Genomic DNA, 13080 nt, shown 5'->3' with positions numbered 1-13080 from the left:
AGTCCCCGCGCCGCCTGCTTGGTTTCCCAAGTCGTATCCGACTGCGTTGGGGTCAGGCGGCACGAAGATGGAATCAGATTCTGGAGACGGCTTGAGGAGTCGGTGGAGAGAAACGCCGGCTGGTATGGCTTGTCGGGTGGATCCTACTCGTGACAGGGCATACGCTTGCATGTTGTCGGCACGTGGTACATGAAGGAACTCACATCCTTCAAAATATCCACTGATTTGCTGGACGAGGAAACGATAGCTCACCATGTTCGCGTCTTTGGCGTCCTAGTCACCGGATGCTTGTTGGACCACCAAATCCGAGTCGCCATAGCACAAGATCCGGCGGATGCCGAGTTCTTTGGCTAGCCAGAGCCCACGTATGAGCGCCTCATACTCGGCCACATTGTTGGAGGCGGTAAAATGAATTTGCAATGTATACTTGAGCTTGTCGCCCTTGGGAGAGGTGAGGACGATGCCGGCTCCCAAGTCGGTGTGCATCTTGGACCCATCGAAGTGCATCCGCCAGTGAGTGGAGTTGGGAGTCGGTGGCAGTTATTGGGTTTCGGCCCAATCGACGAGGAAGTTGGCCAATGCCTGGGACTTAATGACGGTGCAGGGCTGGTAGAAGATCGTGTAGGGGGCCAGCTCAATGTCCCATTTGGCCACTCGGCCGGATGCATCCCGGCTGCCTATGATCTCGGCAAGCGGAGCAGTACATACGACCGTAATGGGGTGCTCTTGAAAATAGGGCTTGAGTTTCTTGGCAGGGAAGTACACACCATAGCACATCTTCAGGTAGTGTGGGTAGCTCTGCTTTGAGGTGGATAAGACTTCGCTTAAATAATACACCGGCCTCTGAACCGGCTGAGCCCGACCTTCTTCTGGGCGTTGGACTACGATGACAGTGCTGACCACCCGGCTAGTAGCGGCAATGTAAAGGAGTATGGGCTCCTTTTCAGCCGGTGCTGCCAAGACAGGCGGCGTGGTCAGCATCTTCTTTAGCTCGTGGAAGGCTTGGTCCGCCTGGTCGTTCCACTCGAAATGAGTGGACTTCTTCATGAGTCGGTAGAGGGGGAGGGCCTTCTCTCCGAGCCGGTTGATGAAGCGGTTCAGGGAAGCCAAGCATCCGGTGAACTTCTCGACATCCCACAGCTTGGTGGGAATCTCAATTCTCTCTATGGCCTTGATCTTTATTGGGTTGCACTCGATGCCGCGTTCGGAGACCAGGAAGCCTAGGAGCTGGCCGGCTGGTACTCCGAACAAGCATTTCTCGGGGTTGAGCTTGATTTGGAATCGGCGCAAGTTTTCAAATGTTTCTCTGAGGTCTTCCAGCAAGGTGCCGCGCTTCTCCGTCTTCACCACAATATCGTCTACATAGACGTGAGCATTTCTGCCGAGCTGATTGAGGAGGCATTTCTGCATGCAACGCTGAAAAGTGGCACCGGCATTTCTCAAGCCGAATGTCATAGTCAGGTAGCAGAAGGCTCCGAATGGTGTGATGAAGGCGGTTTTCAGGCGGTCAGCTGGATCCAACTTTATATGGTCGTAGCCTGAGTAAGCATCCAAGAAACTCAACAGCTCGCATCCGGCTGTGGAGTCTATTACTTGATCAATCCTTGGCAAGGCAAAGGGATCTTTGGGGCAAGCCTTGTTGAGGCTAGTGTAGTCTATACACATGCGCCACTTGTTGTTTTTGTTCAGCACGAGGACCGGGTTGGCGAGCCATTCTGGGAAGAAAACTTCCATAATGAAGCCGGCTGCCAAAAGCCGGGCTATCTCTTCTCCCACAATCCTTCTCTTCTCCTCCGATAGTCGGCAGAGAGGCTGTTTGACTGGTTTCGCACCTTCTCGGACATGTAGCTTGTGCTCGGCGAATTCCTTCGGCACACCCGGCATGTCCTTGGGGGACCATGCAAAAATGTCCTGATTCTCACGGAGGAAATCGGTGAGCCCGCCTTCCTATTTGCTGTCCAGGTTTGCCCCGATGGTGGCAAACCTTTCTGGGCGATCTGGGTCCAGAGGTACCCTCTTTGTTTCTTTGGTTGGCTGAAAGGAACCTTGGGCACCACACTCCTTGGGGTCGGGGGATAGGGCCAGCTGCTTACCGGTCATGGCCACGACTCGGTCCAGTATCTTCTTCTCTTCAGCAATTACAAGGGACTCGGCCAGCCGACTGCTGGCAGCCGCGCACTCGGAGGATTTCTTGTTGTCTCCGGCTATGGTGATGATGCCCTTGGAACTTGGTATCTTCATCTTGAGGTAGGCGTAATGGGGTACAACCATGAACTTGGCCAGGGCAGGTCGGCCAAGCAACGCGTGATAAGGGCTCTCTAGATCCACCACTTCAAACCACACCGCCTCTCGGCGGAAATGATCCTTGTCCCCGAAGAGGACATCTATCTTGATCTTGCCGATTGGGGAGCAGGACAAGCCGGGTACGATGCCATGGAACATAGTCTTACTGGGCATGAGCTGCCTTGTCTTGATGCTCAGCTTCTCCATGGTGTCGCGGTATAGGATATTGATGCTGCTCCCACCATCTATCAGCACACGGGTGAAACGGGCGGCTCGCCTTTCCGTAGCGAGGGTGGCATCCAGAACCAATGCATAGGAGCCGGGAGACGGCATCACCTCTGGGTGATCTGTCCGGCTCCAGCTAATAGGCATTTCTGACCAGTGCGTGAATTCTGGGTTGTTGGAGGCGTCTGCGTTGACTTCTTGGTGTTTTCGGCGCCGGTTACGCCGATCTTCTGGCTGGCTGGTGAAGACGACGTAGGCGGCATGCTCGTCGGGGTACTCATCTTGAACTACCCCGACCGATGGTCGAGCGGCCGGCTGCGGAGGAGCCGGAGGCGGCTAACCAGTAGACGGAGGCGGCGCCATCCCCTCACGAGATCCGAGTGAGCCAATGGCATTTTCTGGTCGTGTGGTTTGAAGGCTTCGCGCCGCTGTGAAACTTGCAGGGGGCATCAAGTGCTTGCTCGTAGGAGAAAGCCGGCTGCCAAGACGACCTGCCGCCCTTCTGCTTCTTGGGTGCGGGCCGTCTTTCGGGTTGTTCGTCTTCGACTATGGCCACCTGCCGACTGGTGGAAGGCGGCAGGGGAGCCTTGCGCTTGTGGTCGTTCTGGTGTGGGCGTCGGCTGGATTCTCCAGCCGACGTCTTGGGACTCGGAGCGAGCACCTTCCCGGAGGAGTCCACTCGGAGCTCGGTCTTCATCGAGGAATCGGCCATGGCGTATTTATCAGCTATGACCAGTAGCTCGTCAAGCGTAGTCGGCTCGTCGCAGAGGAGTCGGTGCTTGAGGAGGGTGCCTTCTCGGCACCCGGCGGTGAAGTACTCTATAGCTTGGACCTCGTGCACTCCCTCGCAGGAATTGCGGAGCTCGGCCCACCGCGTGAGGTAGTCGCGAGTCGATTCGTTGGGCCCTTGGACGCACAAGGAGAGCTGTCGGGGCTTAGGAGCCCACTTGTAGGTGCTGGTGAAGTTGCGTATGAAGGCTTTAATGAAGTCTAGCCAGCTGTTGACACAGTAAGGCTTGAGGCTGTTAAGCCAGGTGCGCGCGGTGCCTTGGAGCATGAGGGGCACATATTTTACGACAACACGCCTGTAGCCGTTTGCGATGCTAACTGCGGTGGAGTAGTCGATCAACCAATCTTCCGACTTCACGGAGCCGTTGTACTTGGGCGTGTCTCTTGGGAGCGGGAACCCTTTGGGGAAGGGCTTGTCGCGGATGCGGGGGCCGAAGCAAGACGGGCCGACATCATCTTCTTCTTCCAGGGCAAAGGATCGCGCAAGGCGGACGATCCGGTGGTGGGCATCATTCTCGCCGACTCCTTCGCGGCGACCCAGTCGACCGCTGAGAGTCGGGTGCGTGACAGGAGGCGGGGTAGGGTATCTCCGCCTGCCCCGCCACTCCATGGCTCGAGGGCGGCCCTCGGCGTCACGCTCGATGGAGATTCGAGTCTGGCTGCGGCTGGCAGCCGGCTCCTTTTCTTTTCTCGCGCGGGTGTTGCCCGCGGTCGGTGTTCGGGACGTCGCGCCGTGCACTCGGCGCGTGGGAGGACTCTCGGCGCGGACGCCGGCTTCATGTCGCTCTGTGGCCGCGTCGATAAGTTGCTGGATGCGTTTGGTCATGTAAGGGAGCTCATCAGGCCCCAGCCCATTCAGCTCGTCTGCGGCCGCCTGGGCGGCGCGCAAGTTCTCGAGAGGCGTGGCATAGACTGGGCGGTCTGCTCCCAGCATGTCGACGATAGCCGCGCCGTGTTTCTTGACGATACCGACGCGGCTCGGCCCGTCGGGAGGCGGCGTGCCGAAGGCGGCTCGGTCGACCTCGCGCTGGTGAGCCTCGGTGAGGCGTCTCATGGTGGCGAGCCTCTGGCCCTCCGCAACGAGGGCGAGGCGGCGCGCCTGCAATGTCTTGGCGTCCGCGTCGGCCGGGACGGGGACGGACAAGTCATGCAGCGCCGCCCGCAGAGCGTCGTGGGCGTTTTCGCCTGAAGAGGCGCCGTGGCTGATAACCAGTACCTCGGTAATGGCACTGCCGCTGCTGTCGGCTTGAGGAAGAGGGTCATTGATGACCACCACGTTGGTGGGGAAGGCGTCAAGGGATGCCGTGTCGGAATCGACAAGCATCGGGTCGGTGGAGCCAACCGACTCCAAGTCCGCGGCAAGCTCGCCGGAGACGTGAAGTTGATCGAGGAGGCTAACGAGGTGGCTCTCGGGGCAGTCTGTGCCCGCGTCGGATGCGGGCTCGTCAGAGATGCGAGCCTCGCCATGAAAATCGGCGAGGCAGCTCGCCACGTAGGCGTCAGCGATGTCTTGCAGCGCGTCGGGGCAAGCGCCATCGGGCGAGCCAGGCTGGCTACACACGTTGGGAAGGAAGAGGGTTCCCGTCCAGAGCAGGTCTCCGGACGACGGTGCACCTGGCCCCACGATGGGCGCCAAATTTCGGGTGGTTGATGCGACATATGTCAATGGATGGCTTATCATTGTGGGAGCCAATAAAACATCGCCGGTGCCTGGAAACGGGATAAGGCGAAGACATGCACGCCGGCGAATCTTACCCAGCTTCAGAGCTCTCCGTGGAGATAACATCCCTAATGCTGCTCTACGGGGTCTCCGCATGATCACTAGCTCGGTGGGTTGCTACAGAATGCGCCTTGAGCTGTTCGGTGAAAGGATGAGGGAGGACCAGGCTAGCCCGCTCCTCTTCTCCTTGTGGTGTCTAAAATCTATCCAAAGAGTAATCTCCCTCTGCATGGGAACCCTGGGGGGTTTATATAGACCTACCCCAAGGGGTACAATGGTAATCCGGCTGGGCGTGGGCCCCAGCCGTCTGTGTCTACGCCCGCCAGCTTCTCCGCCAACTGGTGGGGCCCGCCGACTGGTAGGCCCGCCGGCTGCCGACCCTTTCGCCGACAGGCCGGCCCCACCGCTCGGGGGTCTTGTCGGGGGCTGGTTACTGTTACCTTGCCCCTGGTGACGATGGCTTTATCGTGGTAAGCATGGCTACAGTGCCGTCGCGAGGCGGCTCATCACTATAGCCTTACCTTCTCTTGTCTTCTTAATGAAGCACCTCCTTGGAGGGAGAGAGCTGGTCGGCTGTTGGAAGGCGGCCATACCCTTGGCCGACTGTGGGAAGCCTGACCGCCTTCGGGATCTCCCTGACCGAGGGGGCCCGCCACCCACGGGTCGTACTGACCCCTCCCCGTGGGTGACGTCACGATCATCATGGCAATAGTGCCGCGCCGGACGGGGATGGCCGCCCCGTACGGTGCACTGTGGCCATGCATGCACCTGGATTCGGGGGTGGCAGGCTTTACTATAGCCACGCCCTGTCTTGTCGCCGTTATGTGGGTGCAGACTCTGAAGGCAAGATCTTAGCCGCCTGCTGAGGGGCCGGCTCCTGGGAGTCGGCCCTTTTATGGCCGGCTTCTGAAAGTCGGCCTTCTCGTGGTCTTGTTTCTCAAGGATTTCAGGGCTGTGCTGCCTTTGCGCAGCCGGTTTGAGAGGTAGCCGGCTGGGGGAAGACGGCCCCGTGTCTCGGAAGCTTGAAGGCTTGTTCGGCCTGTAATTTTTTTAAAGTGTTAGGGGAAACCGGCTAGGCTACCCGTGGTCATTTACTCCGACAGTGGGTTTCTTATGCCATACATGCTATAAAATATATGTCTTCCCATGACACCTAGGCCGTCGGATCTCCAATCTAACAGTCATTGTCGAAGTCCCTGAATCTACGCGACATACTGGACGGGCGGTTTTGCAAATCTGCTGGCCTTCGACCATCATTATCGGATCTCCGATACAATGGCTCGGGTACCACAGGAGGACGGGGGCATGCGACTCTCCAACGCACCTAATATGCACACTCGTACTCATGATACCCTTAAATCTTTTTTTTTGCGGGTAATGATACCCTTGAAATCGAATACGCTAATTCGTATTTCGTCTCTTCAAACAGCCAAGTACCAACTCTAAGCCATATTAAATTATTAGACCAAAAGAAGCTTACATTTCGTACTTGTGTTTTGAATCACATTTTGCACAGATAGCAAAATTATAGCGGTTTGCACATAGCTGGTCGACTCGGCCATGGTTAAATTAAGCTTGATGCATACATGTTAAGATGAAATAGGGTTTTTCCCGCTTTGTATTACAAAGCAACAATCATCAATACAACCAACGATAGACTCTGGGACGGAAGCAGCACAGACACGCCCAAAAGAAACAAAGAGAAAAACAAAAGAAACAAATGCTGACACTAGCGAATCAACAAAAACGAAAAGAAGCTTCGCGACCGCCGTGCCCACCGGGGAACCTCCACCAAGCTCCTATACTCCGAAGCACCGGTGCCAATCAACACCTCCAAGAAGGGATGTGCCGATAACGACACTGCTGCCAAGGGTTTTCCCCGGTACTCGGCGAGGAGAGAGGAAGGGTAGCCCCCGACGTCCTCCAGGAAGGTCTGGCAGCATCCTCAGGCACCACCGCGCCTGATTCGGCTCGGCCGACAGGGATTTCTCCCGATCCCAACCTTCACCTCGAGCGCTCCGGAGCACGCCACCAAACAGACGACTCCCCTGCGCCCAAAAGATCTTGAAGCTTCCGTGCCGTCTCTCCACGGCACCACGAAAGGGGCCTTCTCAACGAAGAAGAGGAGCCGGGACTAGGGACAACAGCACCGTCGGCATGCGGGAGGGCCCACCCTCCACCGTTAATGACAGTAACCGACCGAACACGACAGCAGGAGCATACCAGGGCCGTGGGCCCACATGCCCAGTCGGGAACTCAGATGCATGTAAAGCTCCCGCCGTTATGCTGCAGAAGGCACACCGTCGGCGCCACACCTCCAGTCCGAACTATTCATCCTTCGCGTCACGCAGAAGACGACGAAGCCGCCCCAATGGCCGACCTGCTAGGACCAAGATGGGCCCCGCAGGGGCCAAATCTGGCCCGGGGGCGCGCCGCCGGCCACCTCATGCCACCATGCCGCCCCGCCGCCAAGTGGCAGCACCGTCATCTCGCCCACCGCCCAGCCGAGCTGCATCGCCGCCGTCCCCTGCCCCGGGAAGGGGACGCGCGCCGCCGCCGGCACCACCCCGGCGATGGCGGGGGAGATCTAGTGGAAGGAACGGCCAAGAGGGAGGGGAGGGAGTGTGCCGCCCCGGCCACCTCCCGTGGAGGCGGCGCAGATGCGGGATCAGGAGGGGGGGGGGGGGAGGGGACGGGACGGGCCGGGGCCTCATAAACTCTACGTAGCCTATATGATACATACATGTTATACAACTCTTGTTTATGATTGATTCCTTATAGTAGAACTCATATATACCTCAGTAACCAAATTATAATTGGGGGATTGGATGGATGAGCATATATAGGCCATGGCCAGGGAAGGGGAATGTCTGGTCGCTTTCTACTATGCATGCCTTTCATGTCCCTCCCGCATTGTATCGAACCACCCAACTGTATCACGTCTAAGTACAAGATTGACATACCAATTCAACTGAACGCATAGAAAAACATAGGAAAAGCCCAATAATAACACAGTAAAAAAATCCATGCAACTCCATGTGAACTCCCACTGTTTTTATTTACTCCGGATATTAGCTTTGTCCTATGTCAAACAGTATAATCATTTACAATGACAAATATATATGGTGTGAACATATGTTCGATAATGAATCCAACAGTATTGATTTGGTATTGTAGATGTCAATACATTTTTCTGTAAATTTGATCAGTGTTTCTAAAGTTTGACTTTGGTCAAGAACTAAACAAAAAACGGAGTGACTAAAAGAACCGCAAATAAAACGACTGCGCTGGAGCAGTCCCCTGCAGGTCGATCAAGGTCGAATTGAACATTGGTAGTTGGTAAAATAATCATTGGGGGCCTTCAACAATAAATGGATCATTTTCCCGCAAAAAAATACAATAAATGGATCATTATCCATGGAGCTATTGTGCATCCTTCTCACGTACAGTAGTCGGCAAGTGCAGAGGCCCGTCCCGGGTCCCTCAGCGATCATCAGGAGGGTACTGACACGTAGTCCGTCGTCTCATTACTGTGCACTGTGCAGACACATATCAAAGCTAACCCAGTAGGGTAGTCCCTCCGGCGAATGTGAAACGGGGTTGGGGAACGAATCTTGATGCATGCATGGAGCCATGCAGCTTTTTGCCATCGCCGTCACGTCGACCCTCCTCTTGTCTTTTGTACAGATGTGTGCGAGTGCGTGTAATCATGCCATGCATGGCCCAGGGTGTAACATGCATCGTGTGTGTGTGTGTGTGTGTGTGTGTGTGTGTGTGTGAAGGCGGTACCATCGTTGGTAGCTAGTGCGTGTCGTTGTTCTTGGCTACGAAAATGATGCTAGCTAGTACGCTAGGTGTACACGTACATGATTAAGTTTGTTCGAGCCAGCTGAAGTTTGTTGCTTGTTCATCGTCGTGCAGTGGACCGACATCGTGATAATAACCATGCATTGACGCGAGGTTGGCTAAGATGCCACGTAGGTCATAATCATGCCGTAATTTCGGCTGTCTGCGTGTAGACGATCAGTCAGCGTCACGTACGATCGGGCGAGCAGAGTATCTATCCTGCTAGACGGACATGTAACCATCGGTACTACCTTTGTTAACAACCAAACAAGTAATTAAACACGTGGTGACTAGAGCATTACATGTGAAATTTGAAAATATGGCCACGTACAAACAAGCAAATTACATTTCAGTCATGCATATAGAAAACGAAGAAAAAACACGCGCACACTAATCGGCTGGTCTACGAGGCATTGAGATTACACGTATGAACGACAGTTACACGATACCAGCTGATCTAGCTTACATACGTTGGCATGTCAAGCTCAATCACCGCCTTTAATCGGTTGGCCCGGCCTCGATCGGTGGCAAATTTTCGTGTTTTGATCCTTTTCTGAAATCTATTCGAGATTTGATCCTAGTTTGAAATTTTTTCAAGATCTGACCCTTTTACTACCGCTAGAGTCCATGGCGGTAGGGTCTATCAGCCTACAACCAGGGACTTTGGCGGTAGGAAACATCGCTATCGTCAACCGGGTTAGCGGTAGCCTGCACAGCCCTACTGTCAGCGTGCTTGACGGTGGGCACGAGCACACACTGTCTTCAATACTTAGGAGGTTTTTGGCGGTAGGGCATGCAACCCTACTGCCATGGTCCCTGGCGATAGCACAAGAGTTAGAATCTCGAAAAAATTTCAAACTAAGATAATTATGAATAGGTTTTAGAAAAGGGTCAAAACACGAAATTTAGCCTTGATCGGTAGTGACCCTGACCCTGGCTTACAACAATACATGTCGTGGCTGCTTGTAAGGCAGTTCCATGTGATGTATACAACTTTATTGCGACGACCGTGTGGCCCACATGGCCGAGCTAGCATCTCATGTGCTATATGATGCGACAGTGACAGTGGGTGATGTTGGCACTGCTAAGCATCTGGCAGCTAAAAGGTTTAGTTTATAGTGAGATTAAAGCAGGAGCTTTGTTAAAGCAGTACTCCTGCTGGATTCCCTGTCCTTTGTGAGTGCGTACAACGGATTCGGTGGGCTTGGAACATCTAGCTAGGTAGGCAGGTGGTTATATTCATCCAGCCCTGGGTTTGGGATGTTTTGCTCCTGCTGAATTGTTAATTGTGTAGCAGTCTGATCGACCAGTGATCCTGTCACAAGGGGTAAAGATTCTTTGTTAGGACTGGTTAGGGCCTAAAGTCCACCTTCTTTTTACAGTGGGATAGCATGAGTAGTCGACGTAGTAGAAATTTATGTTGTTCTGTATAAATTTTCAGTTGTGGGTAAGATACGTTGAGGGTGAAGAACTGGAATATTTATTTGCTATGCAATTGGCAGATGGCTTGCGTTGCAAATATTTACATTAGGATATCTCCAAGGCGAACTAGTATATCCGTCCGGATCACACTGTCTGGACAAAAAAAATCATCCAACAAGGGTATGTATTGGTACGTGCGGTGGTCCGGGCGTGATTTCCTCCCGCAAATTGAAAACAAAGTGGGGAAGGTATGCGGGAGTTCGGACACCTGAAACATAGGACTCCGACATCGTCGGCCCACCCAATCCCCCTCCCGGTCCCATTTCCTTCCACTCCGACCCTTCTCTCACTTGCTTTGCATCCGCACCCCCCACCTCCGTCGTCGCCGCTGCCGTACGTCTCCGGCCGCCACGTAGGTATTGCTGGACGTCTGCAACCAGCACCGACGCGCCCGCTCTCCATCACTACAAAGCTTTCCACCGTGGAGATGTTTGTACCCAGGTACACTCCGCCCCCTGTCGATGACCTCCATGCCGGACACCACACCTGGCAGGTGTTCGTCAAATGCCATTAAGCTTATTTTCAAAATGCTATGTTGTTTTTTAGATTACGCAAGATGGTTAGCTAATCGACTACGGAGGATGACTTGTTTTGCGATGTGTGGCTGGTCGTATCCGCGGGTTTCATAAGCAGAAGCAGAGGGGAGCCCTTCTGGGGGCAAGTCATGAAATGTTTCACGCATGAAAGCACATTGTGCACTACGACATGTACATTATTCAACCACACAACGCGAGGTCGTTGTCATATCACTGGCACGCTATCCAGATCAGCGTCACCAAGTTTAGCGACGTGGTTCGTCAGCTCGAGGCAAGGTGCCCACTACATGCGACAGAGGACGAGATCGTAAGTTTTTCTCCCTCTTGCTCAACTTATTGATTGATTCATTCACTCAATGTTGGTCTACACATTATATTTACTCAATGTTGGTCGACACATTATATGTAGCCCGCACGTGCTGCTATGGCGTACCACAAGATAGAGAGATGGGCGTTTATGTGCGCACACTATTGGATGAAACCGGGGGGAAGTTTGTGTGGGACAACATGATCCGTTCATGAAAAACTTGTTGGACATCCGGGATCTAATCGAATTTGGGACCTTGTTGTACTAGACTTAATTTGCATGGTATGCATGGATGATTTGTGCTATTAATTCCGTCTTGTTTGTTAAAATACGGGTAGAAATGTACGCGGCTAGTGTATGTATATATATATAGGGAAAATAGACTCTATCACCTAGTGGTAGTTACCTCCACCTTTTAAGCCGTTGGGTACTTTTAGATACGTGCTTCGCTAAACGGGTCGTAGGTGCCACGGTACTGCCGCCTGCCGGTTTCTAGATCCAATCCAATAACATACCAAACTTTCCTACTTTCTTGCCCTAAAAAAACAACAGTACATCATTAATCCTCTCGTTTTTCGATCTACCTCACAAGACGCGGCCGTACGTGCGGCCACCGCTGCCGCCCCACCAAGATGAATTTGGTACGTTCCACAACTTAATGAACGTGACCTAATTATCCCGCTCTCTCTCCCTTGGATTTGCTGTAAAAGCTAGCGCATCTAGGCGCGTATACGTTCCCTATGATCTATACTACGCATTGGCTTTCTAAGATACCATATACTCCATATTTTCTAAGAATCCATGTCATCTTCCCATCTTTGGACACTGAGAATTTTGGACATATTATGATATATACTCCATACTCCTTACTCCATACTATTTATTTGGAAATACAACATACTCCATTCTCTCTTGTTGAGTATACTCCATACTCCATACTATTTATTTTGAAATACAACATACTCCATTCTCTCTTATTGAATATACTCCATACACTCTTACAATGATATATACTGATAAAGAAATATGTAGATGAAACCATGCCATTTATGACATACTTCACATACGGATATACTACGTTGCAATCCATACAGCCCAGACTATATGTTATCCTACCTAAACAAGCGATACTACCACAAAGTAGCATATACTATGTTTTGTGTATGTATTTGAAGATACAGTTTTGCTAAAGCACATCCCCCTCGTGTCGCCCCCGCGGGCGACCCAGGGGGAACCCTAGCCGCCGTCCTCTCGTCCCTCCTCCCGCCTCCACCTCCCCTCGCCGTCCCCGCAGCGCCGCCGGGCAAAGCTTGGCCGGCTGGGCGGCGGCGGGGCGTATCTCCCTCTTGTCTATCTCGGCTGGCGCGGGGCAGCCAGATCGGACGGGGCGCCGGACTAGCGCAGGGTTGGGCGGCGTGGCGCGGCAGGTTTCTTGGTGACGTCGTGTGGCGCGGCGGCGGCGGCGGCCTGCTCGCGGCGTGGTGACGGCTGCGTGGTGGAAAGATCGGTGGTCGCGGGCGCTGCCGGGTTCAGATCGGATCCAATCTGGGTCTTGGGCTTGAACGCCATCAGCCGCCGCGGGGTGGTGGTGGTCGTCGCTGACCACGCCGGATCGCTGGATTCGGCGCTTGGAGATAACGATGGAGTCTTCTCGATCCTCCTTCATGGTGGGTTGGACCCCATGGCTCTTTCATCTCTGCAGGTTCCAGTTCGTGGTCCAGCCGGATCCGGAGCCGATGGAGTTTTGGTGGTATAGGATGTGGACCGGAGGAAACTTTGATCGACTTGTTCGGTCCGGCATCGGCGACGTCTCTCGACGCTGTTACCCTCCGTGGAGGCGATGTCGAGGTCTCTCCTATCCATCTCCGAACCCCTCCCGGACGAAAGTCCAA

At 53.9% G+C, this 13080-nt stretch overlaps 1 pseudogene; it reads right to left on the bottom strand.

Moving 5' to 3' along the window:
• Positions 1-4347: 4347 nt before the first annotated feature.
• Positions 4348-5083, bottom strand: LOC147962094 (uncharacterized; annotated as a pseudogene).
• Between the last annotated feature and the right edge of the window lie 7997 nt (positions 5084-13080).

This window comes from Triticum urartu, chromosome 7A (assembly GCF_056163025.1).
Source record: "Triticum urartu cultivar PI428250 chromosome 7A, HENAU_Tu73, whole genome shotgun sequence".
In the NCBI taxonomy this organism is placed as follows: Eukaryota; Viridiplantae; Streptophyta; class Magnoliopsida; order Poales; family Poaceae; genus Triticum; species Triticum urartu.
The sequence above is the reverse complement of the archived record's forward strand: the minus strand, read 5'-3'. Positions and strand labels throughout refer to the sequence as shown.